This window comes from Camelus dromedarius, chromosome 26 (genome assembly GCF_036321535.1).
Source record: "Camelus dromedarius isolate mCamDro1 chromosome 26, mCamDro1.pat, whole genome shotgun sequence".
Classification (NCBI taxonomy): Eukaryota; Metazoa; Chordata; class Mammalia; order Artiodactyla; family Camelidae; genus Camelus; species Camelus dromedarius.
The window spans coordinates 18725120-18741491 of NC_087461.1; the positions used below are offsets into that span (position 1 = coordinate 18725120).

The 16372-nt window shown below is 48.2% G+C and overlaps 1 long non-coding RNA gene across 1 annotated transcript; it reads left to right on the forward strand.

Moving 5' to 3' along the window:
• The first annotated feature begins 3984 nt into the window (after nucleotides 1-3984).
• Nucleotides 3985-16172, forward strand: LOC116150586 (uncharacterized). The gene is made up of 3 exons (XR_004134319.2): nucleotides 3985-4085; nucleotides 5948-6019; nucleotides 16050-16172. It is a non-coding gene; the product is annotated as an uncharacterized LOC116150586 (long non-coding RNA).
• Nucleotides 16173-16372: the final 200 nt, after the last annotated feature.

Here is a 16372-nt window from a genome sequence, read left to right on the forward strand (position 1 = left end):
CCCTGCTCCTGGGACCTCTGATGCTGAATTCAGCCCACTGACTATATCTGTGTCCATCCAGTCGTGACTCCTCCCTTCCCCTCTGCAACCCTTCAGGTGGCCAGCTAAGTCCCCTCTGAAGAGCCAGCCACTAAGGGCACACGTGAGGAGAGGCACGTGGCGGGTTGGAGCTTCTTTCTTCTTCCTTCAGGCAGGCTGGCTGGACAAGCACCTTTCAGCATCTAGAATCCTGTAACTTGGCAGGTGGGGAATCACAAATCCCTTTGGGGATCTGAAGAAAACAGCGCATCCTGAGTAAAAATACCCATGCACAGACACTTCTGCCTGATTTCAGAGTCATTAACCCCCTGAAGTCCACGTTGAGAAATTCTGCTTTGGAGGCTGATTGTTCTTTGGTGAATTGGAAACCCTAGTTTGCCAGCCTTATTCAAATCAACTCTAGTGGAAAAACCTTGTGAAAATGAGACCCTATGACAAAATGACAATCGTTCAGTTTTTCACTCCTTCGATGCCACCTGGAAAGATGACAATGGCAACCAGAGTGATGTCAATAATTAGTGACAATCTCCTAGAAAAATTTCTGCTTCAAAGAACATTATATTAAATAATTGATGGTCCCAGAACATAATTTTCTCCAATACTCCTTTCTGACTCAAACCTATGTCATCTACTGGCTGGCAGTAGGTCAGAGATCAGGGGCTGAAGGTGGGCCTGCGGACTCTGCAGGGGGAGGATCTCGGTGAACTGAGTTCAGAAGACTCTTCATGAAATAAGACAGACTGACACGCATGGTAGGATTAAATTCGGGGTTGAGATTCCATTTCTAGGTTTGCTTTGAATCATCTAGTGGATTTGGGGAGTTCCCCAACTTCCCCAGTGTCTTTCTTCTTATCTGTGAAGTGAGGAAGTCAGACTAGATCAGAGGTGGACACACAAAACCCACCAGCCAAATTCTGCCTGTTGGCTGTTTTTGTAAATAAAGTTTTGTTGGAACAGGCGATGCTCATGCGCTTCCGTATTATCTGTGGCTGCTTTCATGCCGCAAAGGCAGAGCTGAGTAGATGTTTCAAAGACCCTATGGCCTGCGAACCTAGGAATATGTCCTCTCTGGCCTTTTCCAGAAAAGTGTGCCAGCCCCTAACTTGGATGGTCTCCTCATCCTTTCCACCTTTGGATGATCTGTGATTCTCAGAGGCAGAGAATATAACCCAGGCAAACCGAAGGGCACAGGTGGATTAGAAGCAGATCATGGATGAGCCCAGACACGTCACACTGTTGTTCTGTTGAAGCAGCTCCTGCGACAGCTGTGGCTGACCAAAGCCTAGTTAATCGGCAAGTGGAACTACTCAAAATGTCAGACTTCATGGGTGCAAATTGTTTCATAATCCAAACACTCAATGGTTCAGAGAGACCTTCTCCCAGTGTATGCAAATCAGTGATGCTTTAAAACTGTACTTACTCTGATCATCTGATCATGAATCAATCCAGTTTAGGGATCATGGACAGGATAGCATATACGATCCCTTCTGCCCGACTCATACCCTGTCTGGGGATGAGCTAGAGCTTAAAACAACCAGCCAAGAAACGAAGCCCTTCTGGCATGGATGATACACCTGACTGTGATCTTTCTGGGCGGAACATTCAGGAGACTGATACATTTTCAGGATCTGTGTTGTCCAAACCACGCTTTCCAAACATCATGGAGCTGAGAAGTCACTGTGCCGTCGGGGCACAGACGTCCCAGAGGCTAGGGTTTCCCACTAAGTCAGACTTTCAACAATCTCATTAGCTTGGTACACATTTTTTTTTTTTTAATGCAGGGACTGGGGATTGAACCAGGACCTCATGTGCGCTAAGCATGTGCTCTACCACTGAGCTATACCTTCCTCCCAGGAACATATCTAATTTTTAAACTGAGTCTTCTATTCCTCTTCTTTTTATTCATCCAAGGAGGGATTATTCGACCTAAGTGGTAAGAATAGTTTTTCTGAAAATAATGTATTTGAAAGCACTAAGCCTCTATGTTAAGTGCTGAAAAATGACACATCCCACAGGTGCTCAGAAGTCCAGGTCCAGAGGAGCGGAAAGGTCTCTGTCACTGATGTAACTTTACCTACACTTTCCATCTATCCGAACCCTCAGACTATTGCCCTTTCTCTTACACAGCATCTTTGCATGCAGCCACTTTCGCGTCTTGGTGCAGCAGAAACAGCATATTATGTGGGCTTCGTCCTAACTGACCCTGAGAAGTGCTTTCCAAATTACCTTGAAGAATCTTTCTCATCTGCTATTTTGCACTAATGGTGGCAATTAGAACAAATTGCCCCAAATGATAGGACACGTGATGTCAAAGGACCCAGTGTTTGAATCCCTCTCCACTTCCTCAAATCACAGGGCCTTTGGACCCCGGCTCAGCTGGTGTGGCTCCTCAGGGTCATGGCTAGAGCTGGGAACATGAATGCAAGATCCTAGGGGGTGAACAAAACTGAAGCCAAGTTTCTCCTTAGAATCATGAAGAGACCTCCATGTACCTTGGATGTTAGGTGAACTGGACACAAAATCCCAAGTGTGGCAGTCTGGGGAGTCCCTGGCCATCCACACAACTGCTGTTCTGGCTCAGAAATTTACATTCTGCTCCCTTGTAGCTACCACAAGAAATCTGACTTCATCACATAACATTTTTAGTTCCTGATGTTCTTTTTCTGGAAGATTCTAAGCATCATTTCATGTGTCTCACATTGCATTCCTCTGCCTTCCTCCTCGCCCTCTGCTTCAGTTCCTTTCCCCAGGAATCATGGCTGACGCTCTGTCTCCAAAAGGCCTCCTTTCTCATGGGCCGTGGTGCCATCTTGCTCCCATCCCCCCCATGCCACCATTTTTTTCAACTCATTCTGGCTGAAAAAAAAAATTCTCCATCACTCTTGCCATTTGGGGGCAAAAGCAAGTGGGGAATGGTCTAGAGGAGCGCTTTTGCTGCTCACAGCTCTTTTGGGGATGGGGCAAGTAGCTGGGATGGGGAGTAGGGTGGACACGTGACCTCATGACAATTTAGACTGTTCAGAACTTACTAGAGAGTCAACACAGGTGAGGACAAAGGAAGAACAGAGAGTGTGTGATCTGCATCACAAACCATGGGTCTGCTGCCTTTGAATTTCTTTTTTCTAGTAAAGAAACGTATTCATTGCCTTGCTTGGCCCTGGATCACTGGTCTGGCTCATAGGCCTGCTATGAAGTTCTTCGTTCCAGTGTCTATCTCTGTTCAAATCTGGGTTCTATATTTTGCATTACTGTTTGTTTTCCTATTCAACTTCCTTGTCTAAACTTTGTTGAGTTCAACTTCAGCCTAATACAGCTGTTAACACTTTCTAAACTAAGTGTTGGCAGTTTGCAAAGTTTAAACACTAAATTTATGAATGTCCCTTGCACCAAAATGGCTGTCCCTCTTGCTTATGGATGGCACGATCTGAACCCTTGGAGAGGAATTCTCTCTTCTCCGTGAAGTTTTGGCAGTTGGAGGAGAGTTCCTCCCATCCAGCTCTTTGAGTCAGACTGATTTCCCATAGAAACCATTGGACGTGGTGGTCTAGCTCCCAGACCAGCCCACAGAAATGGCCCACTTAATCCATAACTGAAAAGGAATTAAAAAAAAAACAGCTTATAAATGATGTTTCTGCTAATGTGTTTTTATTAGGGTGACATTTGCACGTCCACATTTATGGGAAAATGTTTGCACCAGGTTTCCAAAAACTGATTTACAAACAAACTCTTGGAAGGAAAAAACCTGATCTAAATTTGGAACTTCCTAGATTAGCTCCAGTTTTCAGCACATATTTTTCCTTTTGTTTGCACAAGTCATCTGGGGACGGCTTTACTGAGGCTGCCTCTGCAGGGTTTGCCTTTGGTTTCAAAGCCGCAGGAGAGGCACCTGTCGGGAGTCAGCCACCTAGGTGTCCAGGGGCCAAAGGAAAAAAGGAGTCTCTGTAATCAAGAAAGGAGTTTTGGTTTCAACTTGGACTGGATTTTCTGGATGAATTTTCTGGATGACTTTAAAATGCTGTCATCTGCCTGTGTAGAACTAACATCAGGTAGGTTCTGTTGAGTAAACTCTGCCTTTGTACCTTATTAATCATCTCATTTGTTTTGAGTATGAAACTTCCTTAAAAAAAAAAAAAACTAAATAGTGGGGGAGAGCGTAGTTCAATGACAGAGCGCGTGCTTGGTGTGCGTGAGACCCTGGGTTCAATCCCCAGGACCTCCACTAAAAGTTTTAAAAAGTGAATGTTCCAAAAAAAAAAAATACTACAAAACCCAAACTTCCTAATTGGCACAACAGGGAGTGGTTCTCTGTGTCAGGCGGAATTAAGCATAGTGGTTGGATTTGCCCAGAACTCTTTGCTCCTGGAGACTTCCTAACAGCAGCCCGGTGACCATGTATGAGAACATGGGTTTGGGACCTTTCTTCTGGTGGATTCACATGAAGGACGGGGCTGTTTCTTTAGGCTAATGAGCCATCACTGAAAAGCTTTCCTGGTGAATGCTGCTCTCAGGACGCAGCCTGGCTCCTGGGTCAGGGGCTCTAAGGGTCTCTGCTTTCTAGGCCAAGTGGCTACAACAGCCAAGGTGTGCCTTCCACTGACACTGGAGCTCTTTTGTGCACGAGGCTTGTAAGTGGCATTTTATGTAACGAATAATGACTGGTAGAGAGGGTACTTCCTGATACTTAATGACCAACTGGAGGAGCTGTGGGCCTGAGGCAATGCATATAATATGCTGTTAAACTCTGAAATTTAAAAATGTAAAGAAAAAAAAATTACCTCCTTATGCATGTTACCATGGATACTAACTATTGTTTATAGTCTTCATCTTTTCCTAGAGGTTAAAGTCTAGTTGAGGAACCAATAGGAAAGAAGAACTTCAGACCCAATTTCCACTCACTTTTTAACGTCTGACGTTACCCAGTTAGTGTGCGTTTAAGAAGGTGCACCTCACCCCCAGAACAGGATATGCAACATGTGATATGGATTGCCATAATAAGTATTCATATTTTATTGAACAGTTTGGCAATCAGTATTTAAAATCAGCTAACCTTGTAGATAATCACATTCTGTTTCCCCAGAAGGCCAGTAACTTTCATACCATTCTTTCCCAAGAATGAACCACTTTTCAGTCTTCAGATTGCATGCACATACTTTATGCATCAGTCCCAGAAACACTTTTGCACTTGGGCCTATTATTACAGTGCGTAACTCAGAGATGAACACTGAATCGCGAAGGAGAAAACACGCAGAGAAGTACCTAATCCTTCGTTTACACAGCAGCTGTTTGTTCTGTTCTTTTTTGAATCGCGGACCACTTTCTCTTTCCTAAACAACTCTTAGGGAAAGACAGGATGGAAGTAAGTCAATTTCACAACACTTCAGCAGTGCTGGCCCAAATTAATACCACTAACTCCTCATTGTCTACTCCAGGGATAAAAGAACCCTCGGGAAAACTTAAGAGACTTAATTTCATCTACAATTCCATACTTCCTCCTACAAATATTTTTTCCACAGTTACTAGCAAGATTTATCTCCTTTTTTTCTTTATTCTATCATAATCAAATATTTATCAAATATTTAATACAGGACTATCATTTGTCTCTTCATTCATTCATTCATTTATCTGATTTATTTATCATGAGCCTTACAAAAACCTGCAAATGAAAAAGCCAGATCCACCCTGAAGAAGCCTGTCTACTAAGGAGTTGGGCATGTAACAAATTACACGTGACCCTTAAGCAACACAGGTGTGAACTATTCGGGGTCGTTATATGTGGATTTTTTTCAATAAATACTCAAGTGCTGCAGATCCATGGTTGGCTGAATTCACGGATGCGGAACCATGGGTACAGGGGGTTGGGGGTCAACTGTGGAATCTGAGCACCCTTGGATTTTGGTATCCTTGGCAGGTCCTGGAACCAACCCCCTGTGGATACTGCGGGATGACTGTACAGTTCTTCGCTGGAGGTGCTACGCTAGAGGTATGACCCGGTGCATCGGGAGCACAAAGAAATGGGACGAAGGTGAACGGCAGCTCTCCTGAGACTCAGGACAGTTTCTCAGAGGAGGTGACTTTCACTTGAGATGTGAACTGTAAAGCCCTAGACACAATTACGTAGTTATTACGATGAGTTTCCTTACCTGTTCTACTGGAATACAAAGATGGATAAATTGCTAAAGAAACCATAACTCGGCAGTCAAACACAAACATTTGATAGCAGTTATAAAACCCATTTTAATACACTTCCTGTCTAGATTTCCCCCTCCCCCCACAAATATTAAGTTCTATAAATGGTGCTAAATTTGCATATAAAACAATGTCTTGACGTGAGGACACCGGGTCTCCGGAGGAGGAGGTGGGCGCCTCCCGCAGTGTTGATTTCCGCATTGAAACGCACAAGCACTACGTTTCTTGTCTTTATAAAAGCACGTGAGGAGAGTCCTGATACTTCCATTTGAATGATTTTTATCTAGAGACATGATCACACTCAGGGCCAGTGTGACGTATCTGGGTCCTGAGAATCAGATGGTACAGGAAAAGCCGAGGTTCAGAGTAGGAGGGAAATAAAGGAATCAGAAGAGATTTCATTCAGGAGGGCTGCCTGGTCCCCCTGGGCTTGAGCAAAACCTTTTGGGATGTCATGAACTACATTCACAGAGAAAGGCTAGCGTGGACCAAAGTGGCCAGACAGCACCCAGCCAGCCCTTGGGGATTCGGAAAACAGATTAGCTTCCCTGGAACAGAAGGGTGGGCTGGTGGGCTGGCGGGGGAGTAAGGGGAACTCAGATTCACAGGATAAGAGGGGGAAGGGGAGCAGATGCCAAATGGCCCCTCACCAGCGTGCTGAGTGCAGATGGAGGGGTAAATCCTACTGTCCTTGGGACTTGGCACATACGTCACCTCTGGGTCACCTGCCCTGAGCTCCACCCCTCGCCTGATAGCCCTTCAAAATGGAAACGATCTGTTTACACCTCAGTCTCTTCACTCTGCCCGCATCCCCGGCTCTGATCTCCTGCCAGCCACGCAGTCACTCTGTCCTAGAGCACACCTGAAGCCTAGCACGGTGCCTGCCCAGGAATGCTAATTGGATGCTTCATTTATTCAGCCAAGAGCACGGAGGGTCACCTGTACCAGCACCGTTCCAGCAGCCAAGGAAACAGCGGGGAAAGACAGACCAGGTCCCTGATCACACAGAGCTTACAGGCAGCAGGCATGACGGAGCCATTCTAGACTCTGATGCACAGCTTACTGAAGAAACTGAGGGAGATTCTTTTGGATCTGAGTGTGGGGAGGATGCTGCCACTCAAGTCAGAGACTTCACCTGGGGGCTGCTGCCTTCTCCCAAGTGTGAACAGGTGAGGAGCTAAATCTGGTATGATGAGAGGGAGAAGCAAGCCCAGGACACGGTCCATCAGATGGTCAATAGGAGCTGAAAATGACCAAGTCACCAATGCTGGAAAAGCAGCCTTTTCAATGGAAAAGTCCAAGGGCAAGTGTGCAAGTGCTGGAAAGGAAGACACAAGGTACCACTGCAAGTATTTTGGCATCCAAATGCATCCTGACGAGGCCAGCCGGAGGGCTGGTTTCAATATGGACCATCTCCCTGGGGCGGCTAACTCAATTGTGAGAGCCAGTGGAGGGAGACAGCCTAACCTAATTGAGAAAACACAGGGTCTGGGAGAAGCGAGCTCTGACTCAGGCTCTGACAGGACCTGGGCAGAATCAATCCCCTTAACTGCTCTGCTCTCCTCGCCTCACCAGCCACACCCACCCATAGCTCCCAGCCTCTGCAGCCCTCCGTACACGTGACTACCTTCAGAGCTGGGGAACGTGAGGGGGTTCATTCTCACAGTCCAGTAACCAGAGACGTTTAGAGCTTCATGCAAACCATGAAGAGTAGAGCTGGGAATGGTAGAAGATGGGGAGTAAAGAGGGGAGAGGGGGCCCCACTGGGACCACACACAATGACAGCATTCCTGGATGGATTAGCCCGTATGTCCCCTTCCAGTAAAAGATCTGAGAAGCTTGATCTCAAGTGGAAAAGCTAGCCCTGAAAGGACCATACGAAAAGGGGGGAAAGTTCTCAATTCTTTATTCAAGTCAAAAGAAGACGCGGCGTGCCCAAGGTCCACAGCATCATTGTCAGAACTGGCCCGTCAGGCTGAGACACGATGAGAGTCTCCAAGTGATCGTGTGTGCATTTTCTTTATACTTGTCGCCTTCCTCATGCTCAGTGAGTAGGCTGCACAAAAGGGTTAGTGGTGGAGCATGGAGACCTCTCCTATTTAGTAAAATAATATAATCAGTGCTGAGTTGTACAAACTTGTCCAAGAAGCTTTCCGAACTCCCTCAGATCAATAACTTTTGGTCATAAAAGAACTCAGAGGAACCACCTTGTTCTTGTCCCAAAGGATCCCATGATGGGATGAGACAAGACATTTCTGGCTGATGAGACAGGGGCTGAACTTGAACCTACCAGGAAGAAAAATGTGCTTTGTGGATCCATCCAGGCGCTCATATGTGAGTGGACACGTGTGCAGAGGGTGGGGACACCAATTCCAAGTTCCAGATCAGCCCTTGGCCCCCTCAAAACCTCCACAGAGTTTGGAGAGCTGTCGTGAGATGACTATGAAGTCACAACTCAAGAAAAAAATGTTCCTAGATCTGGATAAAAATGATTGCCGTCCAGTTTTTGCATTTGCCCACAGAATATATGCCCACTTGGCATATATCTGAATTATTACACATCTACCTTATGGGTGTGGTTCAGTTTCAAGAACTGACTGGACTGAAAAAAACAAGCCATGCCTGCAAACAAGGCACCAAACCTTAGGATTCCAGGACATGAACAGAGAAACCTACATATGTTCTGTAAGTTTCTGACCACATATCAAAACTCTGCGGGATATCGGCCTCTACTCCACTCCGTGAAAATGCGTTCTCCTTGACGAGATGGCCAAAATCCAAACTGAGACTTGAGAGCAGGGCTGGAAATCCAGCATCTGAAGTGAGAAGTGCCTCGACTGAAAGTATCAAGGGACTCTCACCCAGTTCACTTTGCTTCATTTATATACATATTTAATCAAAATCAATTGACAACTAAAAAAGGTCAATTGACAACTCATGGGAGGCTCATAATTATGGTTTGGTATTAATAAGACTGACTACTTTTTAGAACCCAAGTTTTTCCATTCAGAGACCTCACTAGCCTGTGAATACAAATCATCTCTCCTAGTTGTAACCTAAGCTTCACGGGCTGCTGCAGGTCACGTTCTCAGGGAAGCAGTTGATTAAGGAGTGCTCTTGTGATCAATCCTGGAGAAGAGAGAGGGGAAAGCAGGATTAGGTAGAAGGAGACGTCGAGATGTGATGCAGTCGTCAGCCAGACCACCTGGAGCTCTGATCTGGGGCAGCCTTTTAGAGTTGTCCCAAGTGAGGGCCAGAGCACCATTCAATGCAGGTTGTCCCTAGAAGGAGGTGTGAGCTTCAGGTCACCAGGCAGATGTCTTTAGATGAGGCACACCCCATAGGCTAACAGGTGAGGGCCACCTTCTCACAGCCCTCCCGGCAGCTGGGGAGGAATAAGACCATTCCCGAATAGGGATCTTCCTGGATGGGAATCCAGCCGGTGCATCAATACATCCACCGCGGTCCTCCCCACCACCACCCCACCTTGCAACACTTGGATCCTCTTCTTATAGTTTCTGGGAAAAGCTCCACCAAGATACCAGTAAGCCTCTGATCCTCGAGGGAACTTAGAAGAGGAGGATTAGGGGAATAAATTATAGATGATGTTACCACTGGTTTCAGGATGCCAACTCATACCCACCTTCTCCCTCCTCTGGTTATCCGCTGAAGATTTCCCTTACTCTCAACACGCACCTCTGCTGATCTCAAGGGTTTTCCTGGTGGTGAGACCAGAACCTCATCCCTGAGGGGTCTGAGCCCTTGGCCATGATGGCCCTCTCGGGCTGTGGTCTACTGTCAGAGTTGGAGAAGGTGGTACCAAGAGGTACCCAAGTAGGTCACTAGGTTCTGCAATATTCCTCCTCCCTGTGCGTGCCGGTAGCCCTCCCCCCCACCGATGGCCAGGCTCAGCCATCCCTTCCAAGACAGGGACTCCTCCTCTTGCCTGTTGGCCCCTTGGTTCAATTGCATTTATAGTTCAACGGGGCAGTGCTGCGCCCCCGTTAGAAGCATTCCCCCTTCAGAATCCAGGACCTTAGAACCCACAGAGCTCAGTGTCGTGAGGCTAGAAGCCCAAATTCCTCAACCAGGTCACTGGGAGTGATGGTCGTCGGTAGGATGGCTCCTGCTTCTACCCCTTGGTTCCTGGACTCCTGCATTCTACCCACTGGGAACAGTGCCATAGAAAGCTCTTTAACTTAAGGTCTCCTGTGCCTCCTGGAGGACGGTGCTCCATCCTCACAAAGCTCACAGTTCCTCTGCTGGACAGCGTGTTCCCTGGTCTGATGTAATACTGTTTGGGATCCTGCGATGGTGGGTTTAACACGGTATGAGCCTTGTGGTGCCAGCTGAGGCATGAAGGGCAGGAAGTAGCCCACAGCCAGAATATGTGTCCATTCACGGTAAAAATGAGCTGCTGTCTCTTCCAGGGTGGAGGATGCCCAGGCAGTCAGCTTGCCAGTGTCTGGTTGGTCTTCTCAAGGGGTGCTGCTACCCTGTGGATTCTGACTCACTCTCTGCTGTGGGAACATCAGCCATTTGGCAGGAGCAGTAGCTGGCAAAGTTTTGGTAAATGGAGCCCACGCTAGTGGGCCTCTATGTAGCCTCCATCCCTGCCACCATGGCTCTTCTACTCATGGCCCGTTGTGCTAACACGGCAATGGCTGGTGACAGAGACTGGCTGCCATCAGTGGGGTAGTCATCTGGTCTACTCACACGCTGAGTGCCTCCCTCTGCAGGTGCTAACGTGTGACAGCAAGACCCTCACACATATGCCCTCTCATAGGTCAATGCATGTGTCTCCTCCAGACCTCCTTGGGACCAGTCTGCTGATTTTTCTCCTTCTAGGCCTCTGCCCATTTAGTCAAACCATTTGCTGCTGCCCATGAGTCTAACTGCAGGCCATTTCCCTGCACCCACAAAGTGGGTGACTAGAGACGCCCCTGGAAGCTTCCTCTTACTGCCGTCTCTGAAGACCACCCTTGAATGGGGCTGCGGTGCTGTCACTGTCCATTTCCGCTCCCCACACACAGAGCTGGCCGATCCTTGAAGCCACATGAGCCCCTCCTCTTCAGTCAGCTGCTCACTCGGGACCCTCCATGTGGCCCTAGTGTGAGCTGGGGGAGGCGCTGGTGCAGAAACAGTGAGGGACGTGGGGCTCCTGTCCGGCTTGTGCTTAATCCCAGAAGTACCAGTCCAGCTCACAGGGGATTGCGCCTTCATCCCATCATATGACGTGGTGGTTCTGACAGAGCCCAGTAAGGATAAACTGCTTTGGCTACGTGGTCAGCTGGTGTCCGATGGTAGGTGCCCTGTCTTTACTAGGCCCCCATGGTGTGCCAGAGCCATTGTTAAAGTTGTAGAATTCTCTACTGCAGATGCCACAGCCTTGCTCCGAAATCCTGGGTGTCTTCCCTGGGGTTTTCCCACTAGGGCATCTCAAAAGCTCCGAGAGGCATCTTTTCCCACCACTGGTACCTCTAACGCCAGCAGGACTGTTGGCTGCAGTGGCTGCCTGGACCACAGCAGACCTGATGCTGTGTCCCCACTTTCTTGGATCCTGTCTCAAAGCTGTTAACCTTTGAACAGTGTTCTGGTTGAAGCAGGATTCCCAGATGTGGAATACGCTGCTTCCAGAACTCAAACGCACTCATCAGAGTTTGTGCTTCAGTCTTTATGTTGGGAAGTGTAAAATGCAAAAATCTGTCTCTTACTTTTGAGGTGATGTCCCGGCATGCCCCTGACCACAGCCCCCGTAAAAACTGTACCCCCTGCAGCACATCCCTAAAAGAAGGCAGGGATGAACCCAGAGGACTTATTAGCCATTCAACAAATCAATGAATGGTTTCACATGAAGACAACACAGTTTCTCCATGGTTATTTTTAAAATTCATGATTTTCTAATCGCTTTTTTAAAGCTCTGTTGTGTGGGAAGAGTATTATACGTGATTTAGGCCATATGACTTTTTTTAAGGCTGACTTATATCCATTAATCTTTGCTTATTTCCATAAATAGAGCAGGATAACATGAACAAATCCATAAATAGAGCAGGATGACATGAACAAACAAAAAAAAATTAGGAGGAAGTTAAAAATACAGATCAGAAAAGTTAAACAGAGCTGGGTTAAAGTTGGCAGACAAAAGTGGAAGGCCAGAGTTGATGGCCAGTTGCCACACGTGGGCTACAAACTTCAGTCCGGGTCCCGCTGTGGCCTAAGCAAAGACAGCCGTGATGTAGCACTCTCGCTGACCCTCACTGTATCCAAAGCAAGGTGAGAGGCAACCCCCTTCACTGTTTCAGAAACACAGTAACTAGGTGGAGACTCACACAGCGAAAAGGCTAAATTCTTTCGCATTTGGAACATGGATTGAGATGAGGGGGTCTGAAGACAGCTTAGACACTGTAATCCGAGTAGGTAAAAAATAATGTTAAAAATGACTGGGACTTAGCCTGGGTCTCCCAGACGGCAGATCCCGAGACAAAGCCTTTAGTGCAAGTACTTTACTGAGAAGTACGATCCAGGGAGGAGGAGGAAGGGAAGGAAGTATGAGGCAGAGAAGGATGGAAAGCCAACACAGGGTGAGTTAGGAGGCTGGCCACAGCTCCTGGTTCCTTCCTGGCTGCCGGAGGAATTGCATGAAAGATGCCACGGGAGTGTGCATCTGGGGGAAGAAAGGAATGCATTTATCCATTGTTGCTTACACGCCATTGGTCAAAGCTTTGCCCCCAAACTTACTCCCCTGCATTTCTGGGCTTGTCCATGCATGGGCCCTATGTGGCTCCGAGAAGCTCCAGGGCGGATTCTGGAAGCTTCAGCACAAGTGTGAGGCATGCGCACGAGGCAAGACTCTGTCAGGTTGCCCCTACAAGATGCTGCTCAGAGCCCACCTCAGTGGATGGAATAATGGACAATAGATGCCCAAAGGCACTCAGGTGGTGCCCAAGAGGTACCTAATGCACACTCCAGGTCTAAAACTGGATGTTGCTTTAAAAGCATCTTCTTAATAGAAAATCTTTTGATCTTTAGCAATCCCTAAGTAGCGCTGATCCCTAAGTAGTGACCCCTTGTAAGAGTTAAGTGATGTCAGGATATTTGAGCCAAGCACCGTTCTGGGCATCGGAATTCCATCTATGTACAGAGCCAAAATTTGAAAAGTATGCCCTTTGTTTCCTGTTTCAAAGTGTAAAGCTTTTGTGAATCGCACTAGAGATTATATCTGGAAACAGGTTTCCTCCGAACATTCCAGTCTAGCAAACTCTGCCCAAGTTAACGTCCTTTGCAGAAAATAAACAGTTGAAGAAGGAAACCTCTTCATATTACACACATGGGTGGGAAACCATTTCTACACTCATTTTCAGAGTCCCTCTGATTTCCAGAAGCAGCTTTCTTTGGGGCTGGGTAGTTTAAGTGCGACTTAAAAACAATGTGGATTTTCCCACTGTACTTTTACATACAGCCCCTGAAAATGTTTCTTCTGAGAATCCGGTACTGTTTTTCTCATGGTCAAATTAAGCTGCAACAAACAAGGCAAGATCCTATTTACTTTTTCTTGTAAATAGGTCTCTATTGTTTAAAACAGTGTGGTTTTGGGGATCACAAGCTCGTTGCCAAGGAACTTAGCTCCTGGCTACTAAATCCATCTTGGGAAATGGACTGTGGGTGAAATTTCTGAACCCTGATACACAGCTACTCCACTCCTCACTTTGAGAATAAAGGGTAATGAAGTCACAACTAAATTTACTTAGCGGGAGAGCTCTTTCACCCTTCCATCATTTCGCCCAAACATGAAGCAGAAAAGGCAGGATGAGTTTAGCTGTCAACCGTCCAGGCAGGATGCTGGCCTCACCCGCTGACGTCTGGCTTTGAAACTGCCGGTCCAGGGACCTGCACGAGGAAGGGCAGAGCCGGATTCCTCACTCTACTTGCAACGAACTTCCCTGCACATTCACTGGTTTTCCCCGCCAGGGTGGGAGAGCCCCAAATCCGCCTGCCTGGAGGAGGTGGGGGGCCGCGGGGAAGCCCGATCCCTCCTCGCAGGGCGGGATCCGGGTCCAGCCCTTCTGCACACACGGGATGCACCCGCGCCCACTCAGCCGAGCCGCCCCTCTCCCGCACGTCATCCGGGTCCGTGAGTGACCCCCCTTCCCCGCAAGGCCAGACTCAGCTGCTCGCTCCCCCCACCTCCGCCCCAACACCGATCGGGGGAGCTGGGAGGCGGGCGGCACGTCTGCTCAGCCCCTCCAGGTCCCGTCCCCCTCCCCGGAGCGAGGTCGGCGGGGAGCGAGGGCTCCGCTGAAATCGGAACCAGTGCTCTAAATTAAGGGGAGCAGATGTCCCTGTGTTGCTGGGAGGCCTGCTGTTCAGACAGCAATCGTCGGGGCGCTGACCTTCCGGGGCCGCTGTCAGTCTCCGCGCAGATGGCCCGCCCGCCGCCCTGCCCGCTCCCGGGCGTGGGGACCGCGGCAGCCGGCGCGTCGGCGGCCGGAGAGGGCCGTCTGTCTGGGGGGCGGGGAGGAGGCCCGCGGGGACCGGGCGGGAGGGAAGGGCCGGCCCCGCGCACAAAGGAGCCCCGGTGGCGGCCCCTTGGAGGACAATGCGGCCCCGGAGCGCGGGGGGCTGCGCTGGGCCGGCCGCCGCGCTCCAGCTGCCTCTTCACAAGGAGGCCTGCAAACGTGCCCACTTGATTCTAAATCCTCTTAGGCGCTCGCCGTGTGAACCAGGAAGGGGGTGGCCCTCCGGTCCTTTGCAATGCGAGGCCTGGAGCCCTGGTGCTCGGCGAGCGATCTGCACCACGCATGCAAATGCGGTCGGTATCTTGGCGAAATCCGCCCAGTCTTTTTGCTGGGTAACCAGCCCTGTGCAGACACCCCTATCCCGCCCTTCAGTGCCACGCAGGGTCCTGAAAAATTTTTAAGGGTGTTTCCCCTGGAAGAGACTTCCTGTTAAGTGTTCAGAAAAGCCAGCCGAGCTGCGCTAAGTCATTAGTCACCCAGGTATTTACACTGTTTTTCCTATTTCCTTTCTCTCGGCCTCTGTGGTCAGTGGTATAAAATTCCTAGGAACTCCCACCTAAACACCAGCTTCCTGTTTATGCACTCAGTGGCTTTAATGTTTAGCTGTTGAAAGCAGTTGACCAAGAATCTCTGAAACAACCAGCAGAGGTGTGCAGGTGAATAGAAAGAAAAATCCAAATGGGTAGGTCAAAGGTCCAGGTTCATTTTTAATCACTTATGTCAGAATTACAGGGGGAAAAGGTAAAAAGTGAAGTGTAATTTGATACCTGAGATCGTGCTTCAGTTTCATTTGGCCCCTGTGTCTACAGGAACCTGTAAAATATGATCCACTAAGCTATGGACATTTTCGTTTCTAGGAGTTAAAGGCTTTTTTTTTTTTTTGAACATTGCATGGCTTTCTTTTGTTATAGAAGGTTAAAGTTCGCACGTAAGCACAATCTGTGTGTTCCAGTGTCTGCCTTATACCTCCCAGGGCTGCTCTGGCCTTAAGTTCCTGTAGCAAAATGTTGCATTTGTGTGGCTACCTCTGAATTGCAGTCTCCCTGACCTGGAAAAGAACCTTAAAGGGCACCTCACCCCAGCTCTTTCGAATGCAGAATTCCCTGATGTGGGACTCCTAAGGAGTGAATAGCTATTCTCTGATAAGATCCCTCTGGAATTCCCTGTTTCAGAAGACAGCATCCTTCCTTGACAATCTGGCTCTTAAAAAAAAAAAAAAAGGTTTTCTATCTACAAAATTGGAATCGGTCTCCGCTTATGAAGACATGCAGAATAAATCTAATTTCTTTTCCACATATTACCCTTCAGATATTTGGAGGCAACTCCCGTGTCCCCCGAGCCTTCTCCCAGCTAAACCTCTGCAGATCCGTCACCGCTTTCTCCTGTGGGTCCGAGTCATCCCGCACCATTATCTAGAGATGCTCCAGTTCGTCCAAGTCCCTTTGAAACTGAAGATGCTGCTTCACTCACACGGAAACTCAGCCTCAGAGGCAGCAGCTTAAAACCAACAGGGAAAATCAGTCAAACCGTGTCCAAGTTATTCAGACAAAAATAAATGTTGGTTTTCCATTTTAGTTTTTTCTACTCTGCAGCAGTTATGAAGCCCAGAAAGGAGAAAAGCGCATTGCGAG